The sequence below is a fragment of the Strix aluco genome, unplaced genomic scaffold, assembly GCF_031877795.1.
Source record: "Strix aluco isolate bStrAlu1 unplaced genomic scaffold, bStrAlu1.hap1 HAP1_SCAFFOLD_80, whole genome shotgun sequence".
NCBI lineage: Eukaryota > Metazoa > Chordata > Aves > Strigiformes > Strigidae > Strix > Strix aluco.
In genome coordinates, this window is record NW_027436660.1 from 536,733 (window position 1) to 549,273 (window position 12,541).

Sequence of the window (12,541 nt, forward strand, 5' to 3'; positions counted from 1 at the left end):
TGGACAGCACTGACCTGCTGCCCACTGTGACATGGCCCCCACAGTGACATGGCCACCACTGACCCACTGACCACTGTGACATGGGCCCCACAGTGACATGGTCACCACTGACCTGCTGGCCACTGTGACATGGCCCCCATAGTGACATAGCCACAACTGACCTGCTGCCCACTGTGACATAGCCCCCACAGTGACATGGCAACCAGTGGCCTGTTGCTCACTGTGACGTGGCCACCACTGACCTGCTCCCCACTGTGACATGTCCCATACAGTAACATGATCACTACTGACATGCTGCCTACTGTCACATGGCTCCACAGTGACGTGGCCACCACTGACCTGCTGCCCACTGTGACTGGCCACCACAGTGACATGGCCACCAGTGGACTGTTGCTCATTGTAACATGGCCACAACTGATCTGCTGCCCACTGTGACATAACCTCAGGGTGACATGCCCACCACTGACCCGCTGACCACTGTGACATGGCCCCCACAGTGACAAGGTCACCACTGACCCGATGAGCACTGTGACATGGCCCCCACCGTGACATGGCCACCACTGACCTGTTGACCACTGTGATATGGCCCCCATAGCGACATGGCCACCACTGATATGCTGCCCACTGTGACATGACCTCACAATGACATGGCCACCACTGACCCGCTGACCACTGTGACATGGCCCCCACAGTGATATGGCCACCACTGACCCACTGACCACTGTGACATGGCCCCCACAGTGACATGGCCACCACAGACCTGCTGCCCACTGTGACGTGGCCCCCATAGTGACGTGGCCACCACTGACCTGCTGCCCACTGTGACATGGCCCCCACAGTGACATGGCCAGCACAGACCTGCTGCCCACTGTGACATGGCCCCCACAGTGACATGGCCACCACTGACCTGTTGACCACTGTGACATGGCCCCAAACAGTGACATGGCCACCACTGACCTGCTGCCCACTGTGACTGGCCACCACAGCGACATGGCCACCAGTGGACTGTTGCTCATTGTGACATGGCCACAACTGGTCTGCTGCCCACTGTGACATGACCTCACAGTGACATGGCCACCACTGACCCGCTGACCACTGTGACATGGCCCCCACAGTGACAAGGCCACCACTGACCTGCTGCCCAATGTGACATGGCCCCCATAGTGACATGGCCACCACTGACCTCCTTCCCACTGTGACATAGCCCCCATAGTGACATGGCCACCACTGACATGCTGCCCACTGTGACATGGCCCCCACAGTGACATGGCCACCACTGACCCGCTGACCACTGTGACATAGCCCCCATAGTGACATGGCCACCACTGACCTGCTGCCCACTGTGACATAGCCCCCACAGTGACATGGCAACCACTGGCCTTTTGCTCACTGTGACATGGCCACCACTGACCTGCTGCACACTGTGACATGACCTCACAGTGAAATGGCCACCACTGACCTGCTCCCCACTGTGACATGGCCCCCATAGTGACGTGGCCACCACTAACCTGCTGCCTTCTGTGACATGGCACCCACAGTGACATGTCCAGCACTTACCTGCTGCCCACTGTGACATGACCCCCACAGTGACATGGCCACCACTGACCTGCTGCCCACTGTGACATGTCCCATACAGTAAATTGACCACTACTGTCATGCTGCCCACTGTCACATGGCCCCACAGTGACGTGGCCACCACTGACCTACTGCCCACTGGGACTGGCCAACACAGTGACATGGCCACCAGTGGACTGTTGCTCATTGTGGCATGGCCACAACTGATCTGCTGCCCACTGTGACATGACCTCACAGTGACATGGCCACCACTGACCTGCTGCCCCCTGTGACGTGGCCCCCATAGTGACGTGGCCACCACTGACCTGCTGCCCTCTGTGATATATCCCCCACAGTGACATGGCCACCAAGACCTGCTGCCCACTGTGACATAGCCCCCACTGTGACATGGCAACCAGTGGCCTGTTGCTCACTGTGACATGGCCACCACTGATCGGCTGCACACTGTGACATGACCTCACAGTGACATGGCCACCACTGACCTTCTCCCCACTGTGACATGTCCCAGACAGTAACATGATCACTAATGACATGCTGCCCAATGTCACATGGTCCCACAGTGACGTGGCCACCACTGACCTGATGCCCACTGTGACTGGCCACCACAGTGACATGGCCACCAGTGGAATGTTGCTCATTTTGACATGGCCACAACTGATCTGCTGCCCACTGTGACATGACCTCACAGTGACATGGCCACCACTGACCCGCTGACCACTGTGACATGGCCCCCACAGTGACAAGGCCACCACTGACGCGCTGAACACTGTGACATGGCTCCAACAGTGACATGGCCACCACTGACTTGCTGCCCACTGTGACATGGCCCCCATAGTGACATGGCCACCACTGACCTGCTGCCCACTCTGACATAGCCATCACAGTGACATGGCAACCAGTGGCCTGTTTCTCACTGTGACATGGCCACCACTGACCTGCTGCACACTGTGACTGGCCACCACAGTGACATGGCAACCAGTGGACTGTTGCTCATTGTGACATGGCCACAACTGATCTGCTGCCTACTGTGACATGACCTCACAGTGAAATGGTCACCACTGACCCGCTGACAACTGTGACATGGCCCCCACAGTGTCATGGCAACCAGTGGCCTGTTGCTCACTGTGACATGGCCACCACAGTGACATGGCCACCACTGACCTGCTGCCCACTGTGACGTGACCCCACAGTGACATGGCCACCACTGACCTGCTGCCCACTGTGACATAGCCCCCATAGTGACATGGCCACAACTGACCTGCTGCCCGCTGTGACATAACACCCACAGTGACATGGCAACCAGTGGACTGTTGCTCACTGTGACATGGCCACCACTGACCTGCTGCACACTGTGACATGACCTCACAGTGACATGGCCACCACTGATATGCTGCCCACTGTGACATGGCCCCCATAGTGACATGGCCACAACTGACCTGCTGCCCAGTGTGACATGGCCCATACAGTAACATGATCACTACTGACATGCTGCCCACTGTCACATGGCCCCACAGTGACGTGGCCACAACTGATCTGCTGCCCACTGTGACATGACCTCACAGTGACATGGCCACCACTGACCTGCTGACCACTGTGACATGGCCCCCACAGTGACATGGCCACCACTGACCTGCTGCCCACTGTGACATGGCCCCCATAGTGACGTGGCCACCACTGACCTGCTGCCCACTGTGACATGGCCCCCACAGTGACATGGCCAGCACTGACCTGCTGCCCACTGTGACATGGCCCCCACAGTGACATGGCCACCACTGACCTGCTGCACACTGTGACATGGCCCCCATAGTGACATGGCCACAACTGACCTGCTGCCCACTGTGACATATCCCCCAAAGTGACATGGCAACCAGTGGCCTGTTGCTCACTGTGACATGGCCACCACTGACCTGCTGCACACTGTGACAATACCTCACAGTGACATGGCCTTCACTGACCTGCTCCTCACTGTGACATGTCCCATACAGTAACATGATCACTACTGACATACTGCCCACTGTCACATGGCCCCACAGTGACGTGGCCACCACTGACCTGCTGCCCACTGTGACTGGCCACCACAGTGACATGGCCACCAGTGGACTGTTGCTCATTGTGACATGGCCACAACTGATCTGCTGCCCACTGTGACATGACCTCACAGTGACATGGCCACCACTGACCCGCTGACTACTGTGACATAGCCCCCACAGTGACAAGGCCACCACTGACCTGCTGACCACTGTGACATAGCTCCCACAGTGTTATGGCACCAGTGGCCTGTTGCTCACTGTGACATGACCACCACTGACCTGCTGCACACTGTGACATGACCTCACAGTGACATAGCCACTACTGACCTGCTGCCCACTGTGACATGTCCCATACAGTAACTTGACCACTACTGTCATGCTGCCCACTGTCACATGGCCCCACAGTGACGTGGACACCACTGACCTGCTGCCCACTGTGACTGGCCACCACAGTGACATGGCCACCAGTGGACTGTTGCTCATTGTGACATGGCCACAACTGATCTGCTGCCCGCTGTGACATGACCTCACAGTGACATGGCCACCACTGACCCGCTGACCACTGTGACATGGCCCCCACTGTGACAAGGCCACCACTGACCCGCTGACCACTGTGACATGGCCCCCACAGTGACATGGCCACCACTGACCTGCTGCCCACTGTGACATAGCCCCCATAGTGACATGGCCACCACTGACCTGCTGCCCACTATGACATAGCCCCATAGTGACATGGCCACCACTGACCCGCTGACCACTGTGAAATGGCCCCCACAGTGACATGGCCACCACTGACCCACTGACCACTGTGACATAGCCCCCATAGTGACATGGCTACCACTGACATGCTGCCCACTGTGACATGGCCCCCATAGTGACATGGCCACAACTGACCAGCTGCACACTGTGACATGACCTCACAGTGAAATGGCCACCACTGACCTGCTCCCCACTGTGACGTGGCCACCATAGTGACATGGCCACCACTGACCTGCTGCCCACTGTGACATATTCCCCATAGTGACATGGCCACCACTGACCCGCTGCCCACTGTGACATGGGCCCCACAGTGACATGGCCACCACTGACCTGCTGCCCTCTGTGACATAGCCCCCATAGTGACATGGCCACAACTGACCTGCTGCCCACTGTGACATAGTCCCCACAGTGACATGGCAACCAGTGGCCTGTTGCTCACTGTGACATGGCCACCACTGACCTGCTGCACACTGTGACATGACCTCACATTGACATGGCCACCACTGACCTGCTGCCCACTGTGACATGGCCCCCATAGTGACATGGCCAGAACTGACCTGCTGCACACTGTGACATGACCTCACAGTGCAATGGCCACCACTGACCTGCTCCCCACTGTGACGTGGCCCCCATATTGACGTGGCCACCACTGACCTGCTGCCCACTGTGACATGGCCCCCACAGTGACATGGCCACCACTGACCCGCTGACCACTGTGACATGGCCCCCACAGTGACATGGCCACCACTGACTTGCTGCCCACTGTGACATGGCCCCCATACAGTAACATGATCACTACTGACATGGTGCCCACTGTCACATGGCCCCACAGTGACGTGGCCACCACTGACCTGCTGCCCACTGTGACTGGCCACCACAGTGACATGGCCACCAGTGGACTGTTGCTCATTGTGACATGGCCACAACTGATCTGCTGCCCGCTGTGACATGACCTCACAGTGACATGGCCACCACTGACCCGCTGACCACTGTGACATGGCCCCCACATTGACATGGCCACCACTGACCCGCTGACCACTGTGACATGGCCCCCACAGTGACATGGCCACCTCTGACCTGCTGCCCACTGTGACTGGCCACCACAGTGTCATGGCCACCAGTGGACTGTTGCTCATTGTGACATGGCCACAACTGATCTGCTGCCCAATGTGACATGACCTCACAGTGACATGGCCACCACTGACCCGCTGACCACTGTGACATGGCCCCCACAGTGACAAGGCCAGCACTGACCTGCTGCCCACTGTGACATGGCCCCCATAGTGACATGGCAACCACTGACCTGCTGCCCACTGTGACATGGCCCCCACAGTGACATGGCCACCACTGACCCGCTGACCACTGTGACATAGCCCCCATAGTGACATGGGCACCACTGACCTGCTGCCCACTGTGACATAGCCCCCATAGTGACATGGCCACCACTGACCTGCTGCCCACTGTGACATGGCCCCCACAGTGACATGGCCACCACTAACCCGCTGACCACTGTGACATAGCCCCCATAGTGACATGGGCACCACTGACCTGGTGCCCACTGTGACATAGCCCCCATAGTGACATGGCCACAACTGACATGCTGCCCACTGTGACATAGCCCCCACAGTGACATGGCAACCAGTGGCCTTTTGCTCACTGTGACATGTCCACCACTGACCTGCTGCACACTGTGACATGAACTCACACTGAAATGGCCATCACTGACCTCCTCCCCACTGTGACGTGGCCCCCATAGTGACGTGGCCACCACTGACCTGCTGCCCTCTGTGACATGACCCCCACAGTGACATGGCCACCACTGACCTGCTGCCCACTGTGACATGTCCCCCACAGTGACATGGCCACCACTGACCCACTGACCACTGTAACATGGCCCCCACAGTGACATGGCAACCTGTGGCCTGTTGCTCACTGTGACATGGCCACCACTGACCTGCTGCACACTGTGACATGACCTCACAGTGACGTGGCCACCACTGACCTGCTGCCCACTGTGACTGGCCACCACAGTGACATGGCCACCAGTGGACTGTTGCTCATTGTGACATGGCCACAACTGATCTGCTGCCCGCTGTGACATGACCTCACAGTGACATGGCCACCACTGACCCGCTGACCACTGTGACATGGCCCCCACAGTGACATGGCCACCACAGACCTGCTGCCCACTGTGACGTGGCCCCCATAGTGACGTGGCCATCACTGACCTGCTGCCCACTGTGACATGGCCCCCACAGTGACATGTCCAGCACTGACCTGCTGCCCACTGTGACATGGCCCCCACAGTGACATGGCCACCACTGACCCGCTGACCACTGTGACATGGCCCCCACAGTGACATGGCCACCACTGACATGCTGCCCACTGTGACTGTCCACCACAGTGACATGGCCACCAGTGGCCTGTTGCTCACTGTGACATGGCCACCACTGACCTGCTGCCCACTGTGACATGACCTCACAGTGACATGGCCACCACTGACCTTCTCCCCACTGTGACATGTCCCAGACAGTAACATGATCACTACTGACATGCTGCCCACTGTCACATGGCCCCCACAGTGACGTGGCCACCACTGACCTGCTGCACACTGTGCCATATCCCCCATAGTGACATGGCCACAACTGACCTGCTGCCCACTGTGACATAACCCCCACAGTGACATGGCAACCAGTGGCCTGTTGCTCACTGTGACATGGCCACCACTGACCTGCTGCACAGTGTGACATGACCTCACAGTGACATGGCCACCACTGACATGCTGCCCAGTGTGACATAGCCCCCACAGTGACATGGCAACCAGTGGCCTGTTTGTCACTGTGACATGGCCACCACGGACCTGCTGCACACTGTGACATGACCTCACAGTGACTTGGCCACCACTGACCTGCTCCCCACTGTTACATGGCCCATACAGTAACATGATCACTACTGACATGCTGCCCACTGTCACATGGCCCCACAGTGACATGGCCAGCACTGACCTGCTGCCCACTGTGACATGGACCCCACAGTGACATGGCCACCACTGACCTGCTGCCCACTGTGACATGGCCCCCATAGTGACATGGCCACAACTGACCTGCTGCCCACTGTGACATATCCCCCAAAGTGACATGGCAACCAGTGGCCTGTTGCTCACTGTGACATGGCCACCACTGACCTGCTGCACACTGTGACATGTCCCATACAGTAACTTGACCACTACTGACATGCTGCCCACTGTCACATGGCCCCACAGTGACGTGGCCACCACTGACCTGCTGCCCACTGTGACTGGCCACCACAGTGACATGGCCACCAGTGGAGTGTTGCACATTGTGACATGGCCACAACTGATCTGCTGCCCACTGTGACATGACCTCACAGTGACATGGCCACCACTGACACGCTGGCCACTGTGACATGGCCCCCACAGTGACAAGGCCACCACTGAACCGCTGACCACTGTGACATGGCCCGCACAGTGTTATGGCACCAGTGGCCTGTTGCTCACTGTGACATGGCCACCACTGACGTGCTGCACACTGTGACATGACCTTACAGTGACATAGCCACTATTGACCTGCTGCCCACTGTGACATGTCCCATACAGTAACTTGACCACTACTGTCATGCTGCCCACTGTCACATGGCCCCACATTGACGTGGCCACCACTGACCTGCTGCCCACTGTGACATAGCCCCCATAGTGACATGGCCACCACTGACCTGCTGCCCACTGTGACATAGCCCCCATAGTGACATGGCCACCACTGACCTGCTGCCCACTGTGACATGGCCCCCACAGTGACATGGCCACCACTGACCCACTGACCACTGTGACATAGCCCCCATAGTGACATGGCCACCACTGACATGCTGCCCACTGTGCATAGACCCCATAGTGACATGGCCACCACTGACCTGCAGCCCACTGTGACATGACCCCACAGTGACATGGACAGCACTGACCTGCTGCCCACTGTGACATGGCCCCCACAGTGACATGGCCACCACTGACTCACTGACCACTGTGACATGGGCCCCACAGTGACATGGTCACCACTGACCTGCTGGCCACTGTGACATGGCCCCCATAGTGACATAGCCACAACTGACCTGCTGCCCACTGTGACATAGCCCCCACAGTGACATGGCAACCAGTGGCCTGTTGCTCACTGTGACATGGCCACCACTGACCTGCTCCCCACTGTGACATGTCCCATACAGTAACATGATCACTACTGACATGCTGCCTACTGTCACATGGCCCCACAGTGACGTGGCCACCACTGACCTGCTGCCCACTGTGACTGGCCACCACAGTGACATGGCCACCAGTGGACTGTTGCTCATTGTAACATGGCCACAACTGATCTGCTGCCCACTGTGACATAACCTCAGGGTGACATGCCCACCACTGACCCGCTGACCACTGTGACATGGCCCCCACAGTGACAAGGTCACCACTGACCCGATGAGCACTGTGACATGGCCCCCACCGTGACATGGCCACCACTGACCTGTTGACCACTGTGATATGGCCCCCATAGTGACATGGCCACCACTGATATGCTGCCCACTGTGACATGACCTCACAATGACATGGCCACCACTGACCCGCTGACCACTGTGACATGGCCCCCACAGTGATATGGCCACCACTGACCCACTGACCACTGTGACATGGCCCCCACAGTGACATGGCCACCACAGACCTGCTGCCCACTGTGACGTGGCCCCCATAGTGACGTGGCCACCACTGACCTGCTGCCCACTGTGACATGGCCCCAAACAGTGACATGGCCACCACTGACCTGCTGCCCACTGTGACTGGCCACCACAGCGACATGGCCACCAGTGGACTGTTGCTCATTGTGACATGGCCACAACTGGTCTGCTGCCCACTGTGACATGACCTCACAGTGACATGGCCACCACTGACCCGCTGACCACTGTGACATGGCCCCCACAGTGACAAGGCCACCACTGACCTGCTGCCCAATGTGACATGGCCCCCATAGTGACATGGCCACCACTGACCTCCTTCCCACTGTGACATAGCCCCCATAGTGACATGGCCACCACTGACATGCTGCCCACTGTGACATGGCCCCCACAGTGACATGGCCACCACTGACCCGCTGACCACTGTGACATAGCCCCCATAGTGACATGGCCACCACTGACCTGCTGCCCACTGTGACATAGCCCCCACAGTGACATGGCAACCAGTGGCCTTTTGCTCACTGTGACATGGCCACCACTGACCTGCTGCACACTGTGACATGACCTCACAGTGAAATGGCCACCACTGACCTGCTCCCCACTGTGACGTAGCCCCCATAGTGACGTGGCCACCACTAACCTGCTGCCTTCTGTGACATGACCCCCACAGTGACATGGCCACCACTGACCTGCTGCCCACTGTGACATGTCCCATACAGTAAATTGACCACTACTGTCATGCTGCCCACTGTCACATGGCCCCACAGTGACGTGGCCACCACTGACCTACTGCCCACTGGGACTGGCCAACAAAGTGACATGGCCACCAGTGGACTGTTGCTCATTGTGGCATGGCCACAACTGATCTGCTGCCCACTGTGACATGACCTCACAGTGACATGGCCACCACTGACCTGCTCCCCACTGTGACGTGGCCCCCATAGTGACATGGCCACCACTGACCTGCTGCCCACTGTGACATATTCCCCATAGTGACATGGCCACCACTGACCCGCTGCCCACTGTGACATGGCCCCCACAGTGACATGGCCACCACTGACCTGCTGCCCTCTGTGACATAGCCCCCATAGTGACATGGCCACAACTGACCTGCTGCCCACTGTGACATAGTCCCCACAGTGACATGGCAACCAGTGGCCTGTTGCGCACTGTGACATGGCCACCACTGACCTGCTGCACACTGTGACATGACCTCACATTGACATGGCCACCACTGACCTGCTGCCCACTGTGACATGGCCCCCATAGTGACATGGCCAGAACTGACCTGCTGCACACTGTGACATGACCTCACAGTGCAATGGCCACCACTGACCTGCTCCCCACTGTGACGTGGCCCCCATATTGACGTGGCCACCACTGACCTGCTGCCCACTGTGACATGGCCCCCACAGTGACATGGCCACCACTGACCCGCTGACCACTGTGACATGGCCCCCACAGTGACATGGCCACCACTGACTTGCTGCCCACTGTGACATGGCCCCCATACAGTAACATGATCACTACTGACATGGTGCCCACTGTCACATGGCCCCACATTGACGTGGCCACCACTGACCTGCTGCCCACTGTGACTGGCCACCACAGTGACATGGCCACCAGTGGAGTGTTGCTCATTGTGACATGGCCACAACTGATCTGCTGCCCGCTGTGACATGACCTCACAGTGACATGGCCACCACTGACCCGCTGACCACTGTGACATGGCCCCCCTCATTGACATGGCCACCACTGACCCGCTGACCACTGTGACATGGCCCCCACAGTGACATGGCCACCTCTGACCTGCTGCCCACTGTGACTGGCCACCACAGTGTCATGGCCACCAGTGGACGGTTGCTCATTGTGACATGGCCACAACTGATCTGCTGCCCAATGTGACATGACCTCACAGTGACATGGCCACCACTGACCCGCTGACCACTGTGACATGGCCCCCACAGTGACAAGGCCAGCACTGACCTGCTGCCCACTGTGACATGGCCCCCATAGTGACATGGCAACCACTGACCTGCTGCCCACTGTGACATGGCCCCCACAGTGACATGGCCACCACTGACCCGCTGACCACTGTGACATAGCCCCCATAGTGACATGGGCACCACTGACCTGCTGCCCACTGTGACATAGCCCCCATAGTGACATGGCCACCACTGACCCTCTGCCCACTGTGACATGGCCCCCACAGTGACATGGCCACCACTAACCCGCTGACCACTGTGACATAGCCCCCATAGTGACATGGGCACCACTGACCTGGTGCCCACTGTGACATAGCCCCCATAGTGACATGGCCACAACTGACATGCTGCCCACTGTGACATAGCCCCCACAGTGACATGGCAACCAGTGGCCTTTTGCTCACTGTGACATGGCCACCACTGACCTGCTGCACACTGTGACATGAACTCACACTGAAATGGCCATCACTGACCTCCTCCCCACTGTGACGTGGCCCCCATAGTGACGTGGCCACCACTGACTTGCTGCCCTCTGTGACATGACCCCCACAGTGACATGGCCACCACTGACCTGCTGCCCACTGTGACATGTCCCCCACAGTGACATGGCCACCACTGACCCACTGACCACTGTAACATGGCCCCCACAGTGACATGGCAACCTGTGGCCTGTTGCTCACTGTGACATGGCCACCACTGACCTGCTGCACACTGTGACATGACCTCACAGTGACGTGGCCACCACTGACCTGCTGCCCACTGTGACTGGCCACCACAGTGACATGGCCACCAGTGGACTGTTGCTCATTGTGACATGGCCACAACTGATCTGCTGCCCGCTGTGACATGACCTCACAGTGACATGGCCACCACTGACCCGCTGACCACTGTGACATGGCCCCCACAGTGACATGGCCACCACAGACCTGCTGCCCACTGTGACGTGGCCCCCATAGTGACGTGGCCATCACTGACCTGCTGCCCACTGTGACATGGCCCCCACAGTGACATGTCCAGCACTGACCTGCTGCCCACTGTGACATGGCCCCCACAGTGACATGGCCACCACTGACCCGCTGACCACTGTGACATGGCCCCCACAGTGACATGGCCACCACTCACATGCTGCCCACTGTGACTGTCCACCACAGTGACATGGCCACCAGTGGCCTGTTGCTCACTGTGACATGGCCACCACTGACCTGCTGCCCACTGTGACATGACCTCACAGTGACATGGCCACCACTGACCTTCTCCCCACTGTGACATGTCCCACACAGTAACATGATCACTACTGACATGCTGCCCACTGTCACATGGCCCCCACAGTGACGTGGCCACCACTGACCTGCTGCACACTGTGCCATATCCCCCATAGTGACATGGCCACAACTGACCTGCTGCCCACTGTGACATAACCCCCACAGTGACATGGCAACCAGTGGCCTGTTGCTCACTGTG